Genomic DNA, 16,800 nt, shown 5'->3' with positions numbered 1-16,800 from the left:
GCCCTCTTTTCTCTTGCTAAATCTTATATCAGTTTTTTTTTTATTTGACAGGTGGAGTTATAGACAGTGAGAGAGAGACAGAGAGAAAGGTCTTCCCTCTGTTGGTTCACCCTCCAAAATGGCCACTATGGCCAGCGCTGCACTGATCCAAAGCCAGGAGCCAGGTGCTTCTCCTGGTCTCCCATGAGGGTGCAGGGCCCAAGGACTTGGGCCATCCTCCACTGCCTTCCCCGGCCACAGCAGAGAGCTGGACTGGAAGAGGAGCAACCGGGACCAGAACCCGGTGCCCATATGGGATGCCGGCGCTGCAGGCAGAGGATTAACCAAGTGAGCGCTGGCCCCTTTCATCAGTTTAATTTGCAGGTCCCCAGATACAGAACATAAGAGGGTAGAGAAACCATTTTTACTTCCCTGCAACACCTAAGACCAGAGCCTGGCCAGCAAAAAAATGAAATGCCAAATGTACAAAGGCTTTGCTTTTTCCTTAGGAAGGGGTCATGTCCAGGGAGGAAGAGGCAGAGCCAATTGCTCAGGGGAGGAAAGGAGGAAAAGAAACATGGGGGAGGCACTGTGGCCAAAGCTGGAGGTCCACCCAAGGCCCAGGAGCATGTGCATGGCAGATCACCAAGAATCGGGCAGCAAGGCTCCTGCTATGAGTGTAGACCGCGGGAAGGAGGCAACTAGAACACAGTCACTACACCTGGGTCCCAAGTAACAGGCACTGTCCTCCTGGTGCCGTGAGCATGCTGCTAAGAAGAGATGTGCGGGGATATTAGCAGCAGGTGGAAGAGAAAGAGCACCCTTCCTCCCAGCAGAGTGGTAGCTCCTCTGGGCACAGAGAAGCAGCAACCTGTCCCAGACAGCACAGCAGGAAAAGTAGCAAAGCTTGTTCCCTAACATTCCCTCCACAGAGGCGGGGACCAGACACAGATATTGAGAGACAGAGACAAATGGGGATCCCATGTAGGTTACAAAGCCAACCAGCCAACAGCCAACACCAGCAGACCCTCTGTATCAGTCAGGATCCCAGAACACTCAGCACACTCAGATTAGGGGTGTTCACAGAGAACTTGATCGAAGACCATTGACAAAAATGTTGCCAAGGGGCTGGCACCGTGGCTTAACAGGCTAATCCTCTGCCTTGCGGCACTGGCACACCGGGTTCTAGTCCTGGTTGGGGCACCGGATTCTATCCCAGTTGCCCCCCTTCCAGGCCAACTCTCTGCTATGGCCCAGGAAGGCAGTGGAGGATGGCCCAAGTCCTTGGGCCCTGCACCCGCATGGGAGACCAGGAGAAGCACCTGGCTCCTGGCTTCAGATCAGCGCAATGCGCTGGCCGCAGCGGCCATTGGAGGGTGAACCAACGGCAAAAAGGAAGACCTTTCTCTCTGTCTCTCTCTCTCACTATCCGCTCCGCCTGTCAAAAAAAAAAAAAAAAAAAAAGTTGGCAGGCCCTTGGGGGGAGAGAAGGCAGTAACCCAGAGGGATAAAGGAAGGGGTCGTGAGCAGAACCCAAGATCTCCCAAGCTGGCAGAAAGGGCTGCCTCAAGAGGCGTGGGGATCAAGGAACATGTCCGGCTTGAGGCAGTCCTGCAGGAAAGAGGTGCGGGGTAGATGCCCTGTCTTCCACTCCCCTTTCCCGCCCACCAAGCACCTGCACTCTTTGTTGGCCAAACTCCACAGAAAGTCGGAATGTAAGGAGCCCCTGTGGATGAGAGCAGAGAAGAGAAGGCTGGAGCACAATCAGGGGGAGCAAGCATCAGACCCTGTCACCTACACCCAGGAAAGAGTTCCTGTGTGTCAGGGGTCCCGGGAGGGGCGGCTAGTGCATAACAACAGACAACTGGTCTACTCTGCTTTCTGTGTCCTCCTGGTCACAAAACCTCCCACGTGTCATATAAATGCATCACACACATATGTATATGTGCACACACACATACAGGGATGAACACATGCTATACACATTCATGCAATGCACATATGCATGTTTATGTGCACAAGCCTATGAACATACATGCAGGTGCACACACAAATACAAACATCTGTTACACATACATGCAGGTGCACACACAAATACAAACATCTGTTACACATACATGCAGGTGCACACACAAATACAAACATCTGTTACACATACATGCAGGTGCACACACAAATACAAACATCTGTTACACATACATGCAGGTACACACACAAATACAAACATCTGTTACACATACATGCATACACATGCAAAGCATGTTCATGTGCACACATAAACACATGTACATTTGTGAATGCACATATGTGGACATGCATATTGTGTACACACATGCACACTCACGCATAATCACGGTCTGCAGAGGCTCCTCCAGCTCAGTCAGAAATTTAGACAGGATAAAACCAACAGAATTTAAATGAAGACAAAAAAAAGACCAGGAATGCTGGGCAGAATTCTCTAATTGATGCTATTTATTGAACCCAGACAGCAAGTGGCAGAAAAGAGAAGGACAGGCCTCCTGTGTTGGGGGAAGCTGACCAAAGAGGACCCTTCATTACAGGAAGCAGAGGAGAGGAGACTGAGGAAAGTGACTGGAAAGTTGGGAAGAGGATGGCTGTGCATCCCAGGAAAAGGACAAGAGTGGCCACTCACCCTCTCCTCCCTGCACTCTCTCCTCTTAATCGTTCCCTCTCCGCTTCCCCCCCCCAACACCCCAGAACTGAGCACTGGAAGAAAGGAAGGTGCACCAGACCAGAAGGCAGACGCTGACCTGGCTTTCCACTATGGCCACACTGCTTTCTGAATCTATGACCTTGAATATGCTTGAGGGCCAGCTCTGGGCTGTAAGGGGTCTGTGTGTGCACAGAAGACACTGCTTTGGGAAGATACACAAGAAAACTCCGTCTGGTTGGATTCAGCACCTCATTGTTTCCATCCTGGTAACTGATAGGAGACTGGATTTCCATCCTACCAACAGGGTGTATTTGTGCAGTGTCCCTACTGCCCAATGGTGTATAGCAGACAGGCTTCACTTCATATCTGTACAACTCATCCTGCCCTCTCCATAAGTGGGGAGACTATCAGCAAACATGGAGATCTAATGCAGGAGATAAAATGCAAGGTGAGAATCAGTGATTTAAGAAATGAAGTCACCCAGGAGACTCACCCAGGAGAAAGACTGGATAAAGTATGGGTTTTCTGTGATCTATCTGGGGGGGGGGGGGGGATGAGAAGCTATTTATTTGTTTATTGGAGAGGCAGAGAGACATCTCCCATCCACTGGATCACTCCCTAAATGCCCATAATGGCTAGGGCTGTGCCAGGGCCAAAGCTATGACAGGAAGCTCAATCCAAGTCTCCCATGTAGGTGGCAGGGACTACCAACTACTTGAAACATTGCCACTGTCTTCCAACATCTGCATTAGCAGGAAGCTGGAGTCAGGATCTGGAGCCAGAATCAACCTAAGTACATTTGTTATTGGAAGTTTGAAGTAGGAAGCATCATCATCATCACCATCATCGTCACCTGCTTCATCATCACAGTGTGCCAGTCTGAGGCTCTGGGCCCAGCCTTGCATCTCTGCTGGCTGGAGGTAAACCATTCCCTAGTTTCCTCATCTGTTTACTTCTACAGGCGGGGCCTGTGTCTCACAGAAGAAATATAAAAATAAAGGGAAATAATGTCAGTGACAATGTTTTGTGATTCACATGCATTGCATGGCTTCTTCTTGATTGTGGAGGTGGCTGGCAAAATGCTGTTTGGATAACTCCTGGGTTTTTCCAAGCCCCCACATCGGGTCCCTGGCTGCGTTGGTTGGCGGCTTCACTGTGAGCTCAGGACGCAGGTGCCCACTGTCTCCCCTGTGGATAGCCCAGAGAAAAGGTGGTTTGTGTTCTGGCAGGAAAATCTTAGGTGAGACCTAAGGAAGAATGAACTTCTTGACATTGGAGCAGGTGAGTCAATAAGAAAGTGGACTGTATTCTTGGGGAGAAGGGAAGGATCTTTCAAAACAAGAGAAAGACCCTCAATCCTCAAGGAGGATTGAGAAGTATGTTTGGGTTTACTTCCGGGACCCTCTGAGTCATGGAGAGAAGACCCATACTTGGGAGCCCCTTTTAGGCTCCTGTGCAGGCCACAGAGGTTAATGTTTCCATTTAAATGGAAATTGAGTGCAAAATTATTAGCAACTGTTCAAAAAGAAGCAAATTACAGGGGGCTGCTCTTTGTACAAACAGAGCTGCTGCCTATGTTTCACACCTTAAACATTCAGGGGGGTCCTACTGAAAGTCACTCCTGCACCCACAAAAAGGCTGACACCCAGAAGTGTTTCGTTTGGAGCACAGACTGAGAAGCCACCAAACTCCCCTGCCTCAGATCCTGGGAGTCCCCACAGGAGGGTCAGAGGCACATCTCCCAAGAACACCTGCTGAATATGGGTCACGTGGAGCCTCAGTCCCCTCTCCCCTGACCTCAGTCCTCACCGCTTCCCAACTCCATACTTGCCCACCCACCTGAAATGTCTTCAGGTCCCCCAAATCCACTTTCATAGTCATTCACAGGCAAGCACAGACTGGGCATTTTGAGTGAGCTGGCACGTGCATCTCCAGCTCAGATCAAACAAGGTGATGCTCTGTGCCTTGTTTGCTTGCTTATTTATTTGGGGGTGATTTTACTGTTTAAAATGGCCCCCATGAGTAGTGCTAAATTTCTTTCTTGTATTCCCTTGGGCAAGAAGATTGTGATGTGCCTTATAGAGAGCTGTGTGTGTTGCATAAACTTCACTGAGGCGTGAATTATAGTGCAGTTGGCTCTGAGTTCCATGTTAGTGAATCTGTGGTATACACGAGTGTTAAACAGGATGGTTTTAAACAAAGTGTATGTGTCACGCAGATGGCATCGGACAACAAGGGCTGCCCCATACCCAGGTCCATGACTTTGCTTTAAAAAGGAATGCAGGGGCGAGTAGAAGTGTGAACAGCAAGCAGCAAGGATTTGATTGAGAAAGCGAAATGCACACTCCACTGACAGGCAGGGTCTACTGAAAGGAGAGTGGCTTTCCTCTGATATGCGCTTAACATTACAGGGGTCACGTAATGAAAGGAGAGGTGCACCCCAATAAGAGGGAGGAATACTCATGAACTTTCTGGAAAGCAGGTGAAGATTCTTCAGAATCCAGCTATGGCCCCGTTTTGCTCCTTGCATGTTCTGATGTTTCTTGTCATGGTGGATGGCTAGCATGTCATTTAGCATGCTACTGTATTACAGTGACCATATGCAGCTCCTCTCAGGTCAGTCTAGGTCGGCCTTGGCCCCCTTAACAGGTATGAGCCGGGTCCAGGTAGGGGTTTACCATAGATCAAGGGGAACAAAACCCACATCCTCTAGGTCTTGAGGTAACAGCAACCATTACCTGCAGAAACCTCACCTGCTTCCTCCACCTCCCTGTCTCAGGTTCGCAAAAATGATGTGACCAGAGGGTCACAGGAACCTAACCTGTATTTCCCTTAGAAGTAACAGTTCACTATTTGTTCATTCAGCAATCGTGGAAATGTTATAGTACACACAAATAACCACAACTGACTATAGTAGGTGTTCAGCCAATAGTAACTATGCCTTCACAGGGGTATCTTTGGGCTTAACCACAGAGGACTGTTCTTAATAAAATGTGAACCAAGGTGAGCAGTTAAGCTGCCACTTAGAATATTCACAACCTATATCAAAGTGCCTGGGTTTGAGTCTCAGTTCCACTTCTGATCCAGCTTCTTGCTAATGCACACCCTGGAAGAGAACAGATGAGGGATCAAATACTTGGGTCTCTGCCACCCATATGAGAGACCCAATTAGGTTTCAGCTCCTAGCTTCAGCCTAGCCTACTCTTGGCTGTCTTAAGCATTTGAGAAGTAGATGAGATTCAGCCTCTCTCTTTCTCTCTCTCTCTTCTCACCCATCCTCCCTCTCTTTCAAGTAAAGCAAATAAATATATTTTTAAAGATTTATTTATTTATTCAAAAGTCAGAGTTATACAGAGAGAGGAGAGACACAGAGAGAGAGAGAGGTTTTCCATCTGCTGGTTCACTCTCCAGTTGGCCGCAACAGCTGGGCTAATCTGAAGCCAGGAGCCAGGAGCTTCTTCCAGGTCTCCCACACGAGTGCAGGAGCCCAAGGACTTGGGCCATCTTCTACTGCTTCCTTAGGCCATAGCAGAGAGCTGGATCAGAAGTGGAGCAGCCAGATCTTGAACCGGTGCCCATATGGGATGCCAGCACTTCAGGCCAGGGCGTTAACCTGCTGTGCCACAGCACTGGCCCTTAAATATTTTTAAAAATAAATAACAGGTGAACCCCTTGCCAGTAGGGTTGAAGGGAAAGGATCCCTCCACCCTTAGGCTGCCCCCAAGGGCTGCACTGAGCAGGTGGGAGAAGGGAAGCCCCCTGAAGGAGAGCAGAACAGAAGTCGGTCTTTCCAGTGAAAGCCATGTGCTGATTATAAGCTGTGGACAGGCTAGTTCCCTGGGGCCTCTTTCACAGGGGCCACAAATCCCATTCAGATGGCAGAGCCTCACCTGCTTAATCACCTGCCAAGGCCCTGTCTCCAAATACCATCACATTGGGGGTTAGATTTCAGCATCTGGATTTTGGGGAGACACATTCAGTCCATAGCGCCTCCTTTCTCCTGGCCAACTTCTACTCAGGGTTTTAACGTAGATGTTACTTTCCAACTCCCCAAATCTGGACTGCATGATTTTCTTCTGTTTCCCATAGCATCTGCTACCAGCCCAACACAGCACTTCTAGAATACATCATAAGTGAGGATTCATTGCCATCTCACTTGGTTAGAGTCACGGTGGAGGACGGGAGTGCCTGTCTCGCTCAGCACTCCATCTCCTGTGTTGATCACAGTGTCTGGTATATCCCAAATGCTTAATATGGAGCTCCTGAGTGAATGACTGCTGCCGAAGCCTCCCCCTCGACACCATGCTGACTCCTGACATTCTGCAGTTCCCCGCCCCTGTTGCCATGTATGTCTCTTTTCCTGACAGTTTCCAGCCTCTGGAATACAGTCCTCCCACCTCCTTCTGCTAGAAGCAAAGAGAGAGAGAGAGAGAGAGACTCTGGGCTCCCAGCTCTAGGTTGGCCCCGTGGAACCCTACAGCAAGAGCCACCTTAATGGCTAGAGAGGGGTGCGTGGTGGCAGCATCTTCCAGCAGGCAGCACAGCTACCTGCCAGGGGCGTGCATCGCCAGGACTGACGCTGCCGAGGCCGGATGCAGAACCTAACCTGAGGGAGGACTTTCATTTTATTTTTTTGAGAACTTCCTTTCTCAGGCTGGTTCCCTCTCCAATTCAAACAAATCCTTGATCTCCCCAGGATAGGCCCACTTCATTCCTCTCAATAAACAAACATGTATTGAGCACTGGCTGCATGTAGGACTCCACACTGTGTCCTCAACGCTGAGCTGTGTGCAGTCTTAGAGGAGAGGCAATCACCCCCAGACAAAGTTAGAGCACGTGAGGAGGACAGGGTCCTAACACAGCCCAAGGGCCTCCTTATAGCCCCTGGCGCCGCCCTGGGTGAGCCCCCTTTTATTCTACCCCAGTCAGGCCTCTCCTGTCCCTTTTTCTCTTTTCTGGGATTTCTTCTTTTCCTTCTTCCCCAGACACGGGGACCTCTGGCTCACTTGGGTGGTTTCCTGGTTCTCCTCCAGAGGTGCGCGCCTCACACCCCTGCCAGCCAGTGCTACCTTCAGTCTCCACCCCTCCACACCCTGGTCATCCTGTGCTCACCAGCTCGTGACTTATCCAAGTTCCAGATCAAAGCATCCACAGATGCTGGGTGTGCGAACCAGGAAAGAGCTGCAACTCTGTCACTTGAGATTTGACATACATACTTCAAAAGGTTTATATAAAAGTAGATTTAAAAGACATATTTATTTGAGCACAAAAAAATTCTAACTCAACACATAGATTTTTCATGATAGGCAATTTTGTGAAAAGACTCCTTATATTTGTATGCAAGACCTTTTTTTTTTTGACAGGCAGAGTGGATAGTGAGAGAGAGAGAGAGAGAGAAGGGTCTTCCTTTTTGCCATTGGTTCACCCTCCAATGGCCGCTGCGGCCAGCGCATCATGCTGATCCGAAGCCAGGAACCAGGTGCTTCTCCTGGTCTCCCATGCAGGTGCAGGGCCCAAGGACTTGGGCCATCCTCCACTGCACTCCCGGGCCATGGCAGAGAGCTGGCCTGGAAGAGGGGCAACCGGGATAGAATCCGGTGCCCCAACCAGGACTAGAACCCCGGTGTGCCGGTGCCGCAAGGCAGAGGATTAGCCTGTTAAGCCACGGCGCCGGCCTGTATGCAAGACTTAAAACAGATGTTTCTATCTATCAGCAGGACTTTCCTGACCTTGACTTACGTTGAACTCTAGGAGAGAAAAGGAGAACCCAGCCCATGTTTGGGATTCGGATTACTGTCTGTGGCCACGTGGATCCTGAGGCCAGGCTCTAAGATTCAGATTCTAGCTCTGCTAGTGACCGGCTGACCAGGGGTAGAGCTACTTACCCTCCGTAAGCCCGAGCTTCCTCAGGTGCATAGCAGCGATAGTAACAGCTCCTGCTTCATGGCATTTCTATGAGGATGAACTCAGACAACAGCTGGAAAGTTTCCATACAGGGCCTGACACGTGCCACTCAGTAAATGTCAGCTCTCATTTTGGAAATCTGTTTCAGATGTTCAGTAGTCCAAGCCCCAGCCAAGGCTCCACAGAAGCCACACCCTGCTGGGGATGCCAGGAAGATATTTTTAAAAGAGATCATGTTGATGGATGAGGCTCTACTTTTGGACTCTACGTGTTATCGTCCTCCTTCCATTCCTTCCAGGTACAACTTAGATGGGCGCGCAGCATTTATTCAAACAAATCTAGGGAAGACATACTCTGAGTATAGCAACTCAGAGCTGGTCAGCCAGGACCAGCCCAAGTGACCAATGGCAAATCCCACCATCTGTCCCCAGAGACACAGACAGTTTAGATCCTGAACACTCTCACTACAATCTTCCTGAACACTGCTCTTGCAGCACCAGGAAAGTATTTTCCTACTTAGCACCCTTGAGTGAAATGCACACTGCTTCCCCCCAGAGATACAGGTGCACAGCTGACACCACTCTATTGTGGGCAGCTGTCAAGTCTGCTGGCTGCCCAGTACTTTCTGAACACCATGCTGACACTGCAGGAAGTTCTCATCCTATGGCTCCTGCCTTCCACAGGTGACAAAGAGAGTTCTCCAGCTTTCTTTGTATCTGAGACATAAGCAGGTGACCCCAGGGCTTCCAGGTTGACAAAGTAGCATTCCTGGGCCTGGTGTGGCATGGCCACCAAAGGCAGCAGGGGCAGTGATGATGGGAGTCCTGACAGCGGTGCAGACTGTAGCACTCAGCTGGCAGCAGGAGCAGCCGCAGCAGTTTTCTCATTAGGCCAATCCTGCCATGTGTAAAATGGGATTTTATTCTGGATATGGAGCCTCGAACCTGGTTCTCCAGGCTCCACTAACTCTGTAAGACACCCAGCACCCTTTCACCTGGCTTCATCAGCCAGAGTCAGCTTCTACTGCTCACAACTGGGAAGTCCAACTCAGAGAGGTGAGAATCGCAGGGACACATGATGACAAATTAGAGGTCACTCTTATGAGATCTCTCTTTCTGAATGACTCTGTCCAGATCCTCTTAATTCCTTGTGCCTGATCCTGTCACAGAGAAAAAACTCAGACTCAAATGAATTTGAGGCCACCAGAGCAAACCTGCACTAATAGTCTAAGCAGGAATAAAGAGTGTTGTGGGTTAAGCAGACTTTGTCTCCCCAAAGTGCGAGCAGCTGTTTAAGCCCTGATGTCTTGGTATTAATGGTTGATGGATTAAGGATGGAGATTTGATCTAATGATGACATCTGAGAGGTGAGGCTGACGGGAGATCTTTGGGTTATTGGGGACATGCCCTTAGAAGGTGGTTCTCTCAAAAGGTTTGATTATTTGATCTCTAGTTCTAGTTCGTTCATTCTCTCCCTCTCTCTCTCTCTCCCTCCCTCCCTCCTGGCTCACCATGTGATTGTTATCTACACACTTGCCATAATCAGCCTCCATTGGACACCATGGGGCCAACCAATCCTGTATCCTCCAACTATAAGCTGAAATAGACCTTTTCTTCCCCCTCAAAGCTCCTCTTGGGTGTTTCCATCAAAGTAACAAAAATGGACAAATACAAAGGGCATCATAGCTTTTGCCCAAAGAGCTTCTGCAAGGAATTGATGTAATGACTCTGAAAGTAGGCTCCAGGGACCACAGCTGCAGGCTGAGACAGGATCTCCCTCAGCAACTGACACACACACCGAGCAGAACATCCAGGATCACACCTGTGTTCAGAGTTCCATGGGCCAGAGTGGTGAGGCCAAAGCACGGTAGGAAACAGGACGAGAAGATCTAGGAACTTGGGCCAATTCAGTGAGATATGTGTGTGTTCCTTGGCAGCAACTCCTGATCAGGGATTGGGAGTAGCCACCACTGTAAAGGGCTCTGGCCCTGCTATCAGAAACACTGGCAAGGTGCCTGGCTGAGCGTGAACAAATTAATCTTCGCAGACTCCCGGGTAGCTCAAGAAGGAAGGCATGGCAAGCCCTGAGAACCATGCTGGGTCTTGTCTACAAGCTCCCTGCTAAGGGCCTTCCTGTTTCCAAAGACCATCTGATGAAGACAATTGTCTAGGAGACAGCTGGTCCCTGGTTAAAGAACAGAGAGAGACGAAGGCATAGGGTGGCTGGATTGGAACTCCCTGAACTATCTTTTCCAGGGGACTGCTTGTCTGAGGGAGGAGAGTTCAGGCCAATGTGAAAAAAAGAATGAAAGCTAAGAACAGAGAGAGACAAACAGAGACAGAGAGAACCGGGTGGCATAGCGCCATCCACTTGCGGTAACAGAAGCCAAGAAATTTCCCTTTCTGTTCAAGCTAGTTTGCAGGGGCTCTGCCACTTGCAGCCAAAGGAGGCCAGACGATCATAAGTTCCTGAGCCAGAGTCTTATACATGTTTGTGCTCTTGGTATGCTTCCACTGGTGACAGTGGGACAGTGGGAACTGAGCCAGCACTTCATGGCAGGTGAGTCACTGTGTGTCTTGTAGCTCTAGAAGCATCTCTTTTTCATGCATTACTTATGCACCTCCCAAGGGATCCACAGAACTATCAACCTAAAGTCATACACTGACTCCCCACCTTTTGGAGAAATTTTAGTCTTCCACATAGATTTCATCAGAGGAAAAAAAAAAAAAAAAAAAAAAAGCAAGGCCTCTTCCTCCCCTCTGGCCTTTGCCTTAGACCAGGGAACCTCATCTGTCAAGCTTGTCTCAGAATATGCTAGTGACTGGCTGACTGCTGCAGATGTCAGATAAAATGAGGCCCCTGCCATCCCATCTTCCCAGTGCCCGCCCACCTGGGACTGGTCTCCATTCTGGGCTCAGCTCCAGAGGCTCTGTCCTTGGGATGGAAGCACAGACGTCCTGGGCTCACTGAGCCCAGCAACAACCACTGGCTTTGTTACCCTGAGTAATGGAAAGTTCTCTCTTCCTGACAGCCTCATTCATTCGACTCTGAATTAGACACAGACCCCCACAGTGCTGCATCCTCCACCAGGATCTCTGACGAACCCCCTCTCAGTGTCTCCCCCAGCAGCTCCCCCCAGAGTCCTGTGATCAGAAGGGGAGTCATCCAGCACCCCTCCCCCCCAGGACCCACCCTCTGCAACCTCAAGCTCCAGCCCAGGAAGAGAGTTACAGGCCCAAGAAATGCCTGATCCATTGCTGGCCCTTCGGTTGTCGGAAAGTGCTTTCTCATGTTGGGTAAAATTGGCTCCCTCCCCTCCTAGTCTATCTTACTGCAGAAACAGTGCGCTCTCCATCTGCAGAACACGCTCTGGATTTATTTGAAAACAGATCATGTTGTCCTTACTGGAAAAGCACCTCTCCACCTGAACTACCTATTTCCTCTTTGTTCCTTCTGGCTTTCAGACCCATTCTTCCCTGGATACTTTCCAGTTCATTAACAAACAGCAGTTTTACACATGAGCATCAGAACCAAAACATACTCCAGGTGAGGTCTTAAAAAAAAAATCCTTGTTCATCAATTATTTATCATTAATGATTTTATTATTATTAATTGATGAACATAATTAATTATTGCTCATCTATTTGATCTCCCTCCTTCCTCACTGGCAGAGCTCTAGAACCTGAATAACTGGTGAGGAAGAAATGCCTTGTTGCCTCCTATCCATTTTTCCTTCTTTTTATTAGCAGAACCTATTTTTTTTAAGCTGGGCACACTGACAGTGGGATTGCCCAAAGGAATGTAGTCAGGTCCTAAATGTGAAGAATGATCCACCTATCCATTCACTCAAAGAAAGCAAAAGTGTTTTGGTGGCAAGCCTGGAATGCAATTGGGAACCATGCAGGCTTGAGCTGCATCCTGTTTGTCACTTACAAACTTTGAAGATGCTCCTTATCTGCAAAACAGAAGTAGAAAGGAAAACAATGCCTTGCTGGTGGGTTATTGTGAGAATGGGGCAGGTGTGTGTGTGTGTGTGTGTGTGAAATCAAGCCTGACCCATGGAGACGCTGGATAAACGGAGGCTAGGGCCAATCCATTCCATTTTCCTCCCAACAGCTGACTGACTAGATCATCTCCCAGAGCTGGCGATGTGGCCATGACCCAAACTGCCCTGCCCTGTAGATTCTTCATCCCAGGCCAGATTCCCATGCAGGAGGAGCGCTCCAGGGCAGAACAGAACAAAGCATGCAAGAGGGAGGAACCCATTTGCTCTTGAGGCTCTTGGTTTGTTGCTTTCTCCAACTAGAGGAGCACAGAAAGCTCATGGAGAAGCGAGCATCTGGGTACAGAGCCTTGCCATGCACTGGGGTGGCCAGGAGCTGCTGGAATCTCTACTTCCTGAAGGCAGTAGCTGAAGTTGAGAGATTCCAAGCTTCACAGGATGGACCCAGGTCCCTGTGCCTTTGTACTGAGACCCTGTGCTTACGGGTCACTCATATGAGGAAGACAGCTCCCCTTACAGGACTTTCACTTAAATGTTAAAAAATTGGAGGTAACTTAATTAAGATATATAACTTCAACAACACCAGCCTTCTCTCATCAACAGTTCCTAAGACAGGATGGGCAGCATTAATTGTTGCAATTAATTAGGCATTAAACTGATAATGGGTACAGCTGCTAACAATTAACGGCTAATTATGTCAAGCACTTTAACCATTTCACAAAAGAAATGGAAATTGGAGGGAAGGGAGAGGGAGATGAAAAGAGAGAAAGCAGCTACCTTGTAAACAAATGAGAAGCAGTTAGCACCCAGCGCAGCTGCAGAAATGGCAGAACAAGTTGATGTCAGCCCTGTCTCCAGCAAGGCTGAGCTGCCTAGGAGCCATATGAGAATGAATTTGAGCAGAAGAGATCTGAATCAAATTGATCCGAATAGTGAAGGGAGCCAGCACAGGCAAGCTGCACTGGCAGTATTCGGCCTGTGATAACCCATGCCATCCATGCAACAATACCTCATAGTCTTTCCTATCGTTATTGGTAGCACTTTGAGCCTGTTGGTTCCAGGGTACCTCCAAAACAAATGGAGCTCATTAATTGGCCAAAGCTTACCAGCCCCTGAAACCAGACAGCAACGTTTTACTGAACCATAAGCCCAACCAATTAACTTTAACAGAAAAGTACTTCGAACTGGAGTGAGCATTTTTGAAGCAATAATGCCGGCAGAAGTCCATACATTGAAATAGTCCTCAATACAAGCCAGTGTTCTTCGTTTGTGCTCTTCTCTGTCAGAATCCATCTCCCACTTCTCCAGGGAAATCTGCTATCCTGCTGGGAGATACCAAGCAGTTCCTTTGGGAGACTCAAGACCCCTTTCCTAGCAGACTTCATAGTAAACCCCAACTGGTTGGGTTTCACTCAGGGCGTTGTTTCCAATAAGCTTCATTAGGAGAGTCAGGGGAAGGAAAAGAAGATTCAGGCTAAACTAGTCATCCACCTAGACACCGCACACACACCTTACTGAGACGATTATGTTAATGAGAAGAGGTTGCAATAAAAAAGTATCAAGTCTACTTATCCTTACTTAAAGCCAAGAGACACAGAGACTCACTTGGGGCCCCACCAGAGGACAGAGGAAGCCCAGACTGAAAATTTGGGTCTCCACGTTCTGCCACTGAGAACCGCAGCTCTATGTGCCTCATTCCTGGCCACTCATCTTGGTCCCAAGACATCAGACCTCCTCAAGTCCCACTCATTTTTCCCAGAGAGGGCTCCTGTGCTCAGTCTGGCCCAGGCGGCGCCAGTGTTGGTTCCACTAATTTGGAAATGGAATCGCTGTGTGGTCATCCTTGACTTGATTTTAAACAGTCTAGAGAAAGTGCCAAACAGCCTCCTGTTCTCTCTCTTGCCCCACCTCCTGCTCCAGCTAGCTTGGGGTTGGGGAGAGTTCCACGTTTGCCCAGGGTAAAAAGAAAACTATTCCAAAGTAGAGCAGCATAGGGAGGACCCCTCAGGCCACAAGTGCCTCCTGGCCTTTGCTCATCAGGACTTCCTAGGGGGCTGACACCTGCCTGCTCTCTTTCCCAAAGGCAAGCCCTAATACTCATCTCAGACTCACAGTCTCCCCTTGACAGGTGCATCATCTCCCTGGACTGGGAGGAGAGCAAGAACTGCAGGGTGGAGCCAGGGACGGCCTGTGCAGAAGACAGGACCAGCAGGAGGCTGCCATCACTGCCAGGAGCACTTTTGTTTGGGGAAAATCCAGCACATGAAAATGGGACGCCAAAGTCAGAAAATGCAGAGAAGCCAAAGAGGTGGCAAGTCTAGGATTCCACAAAGAATAATTTACTGGGTGGACTTACAGACAGAAGCATGGTCTTGGGTAGCCACGAGACAAATGGATCTTCGTATCCTCAGGCAGTAGTAAGGGGTTTATTGGTTAAACTAGACCAAAGTGGCTCAAGGCTAACCTAAGTTCACCTGGGCTTTCTCAAGAACTGTTAACTTTCCAGGCATTAGGTAAGGGCCACTGCATTGCAAGGTCTGGCCTGGCAAGACAAGCCCAGCCGTTTCACCTTCATGACCTTTTCGGGCATGACCATCAGGATGAGCATCAGGGCTACTTAAAGGACAAGATGGCGTTGGAACCAAACTGGTGGCAGCTGTGTCACGCTGAATTCCTTCCGCTTTCTGCTGGCTGGCTTCAAGCTGAACTTTGGGGCTGTGAAGGGCACACAGCCCAGAAACACTTGGCCCATCCAAGGCAAAGACAACACCTTCCCCAGCCTCAAATTGCCTCTTTTAGAATTGCCCCCTCTCCCTCAAAGGAGGTCAGGACTCCGGTCTTGCTATGAGAAAGGGAAAGTCTTAAAACTGAGATATTGAACATTGGCAACCTCACGATTTTCCCAGGGCTATTTAAAAAGAAGATGAAAGGGTGGAAGTAGAACTCGTTCCCTTCTGTCTGAAAGGAAGCCTGACAGAGCCTATGAAGGAAATTTAAATGTGTAACTCTGCTTCTAGAACTTTCTCTGGTCAGAGAATAATTGGATCAGGGCTCAAAGTTGAATGTACATGAACAGCCACTGCAGTAACATTGATAATAGCAAATAAGAAATGGAAACAACTGAAATGTGTGAATAAAAAACAAGAGTTTGGTTAAATAAGCCATAGAAAATAGACTCACTGAAATATTATGCAACTAATAAAAATGTTATAGACATGAGAAAATGTTCATAATAACACCAAATTGCAAAATGTAGTCTATAAAACAGTACATATAGAATGAGATCATTTTTGTAAAAACTGTAAGTGACTATGTACGTATCGTCTCTAGAGGAAAAAGAAACAAAACAAAACACTAATAGAACATGACCCAGAAGGCACACAGGGCTTGTCTTACATGATGAATATATAGGAAATTTCTGAGATATTTCTTTTATGCTTCTTTGAAATACTTTGCTTTTTTAAAATATTTTTTAATTTATTTAACAGGTAGAGTTATAGACAATGAGAGAGAGAGAGACAAAGAGAAAGGTCTTCCTTCCATTGGTTCACCCCCCAAATGGCCTCTACGGCTGGAACTGTGCTGATCTGAAGCCAGGAGCCAGGCGCTTCCTCCTGGTCTCCCATGTGGGTGCAGGGGCCCAAGCACTTGGGCCATCTTCCACTGCCTTCCTGGGCCACAGCAGAGAGCTGGACTGGAAGAGAAGCAACCGAGACTACAACTGGCGCCCATATGGGATGCCGGTGCTGCAGGCAGAGAATTAACCAAGTGAGCCATGGCATTGGCCCCATCTTTAAATACTTTTCAAGCATCTAAGTTTCCAATATGGAGCACTGAGACTTAGAAAATCATCAAATAAATAAAGTGGTTACTACTGATATAATTTTAGATATTCCAAATGGGCCATAATAAATATTTTGGGGTATAGCTTTATTCTTGTTTCTGAAATCTACCCCTATATAATATAATTCTTTTATAACAAAATTAGAAGGTGAATTTTTTTAAGATTCTGCATGCATGTGTACACACAGGCCAGTGTACTGTGTAAGAAAACGCATCTCAGTACATACTATCCATATTAATTGGTCCCTTTACCCTTCCATCCCCCACTTAGGCAACAAAGATTTTTTCTCCATAATGTCTCCTAGCAGCCAAACACAGGCACTGCTAATGAATATTAATTGACCTAACATCTTGTGGTGATGCAACTGTGCACATTTCCCGTCTCATTTGGTTGCTA

This window comes from Lepus europaeus, chromosome 7 (genome assembly GCF_033115175.1).
Source record: "Lepus europaeus isolate LE1 chromosome 7, mLepTim1.pri, whole genome shotgun sequence".
Lineage (NCBI taxonomy): Eukaryota > Metazoa > Chordata > Mammalia > Lagomorpha > Leporidae > Lepus > Lepus europaeus.
This window is presented reverse-complemented; position numbering follows the sequence as displayed.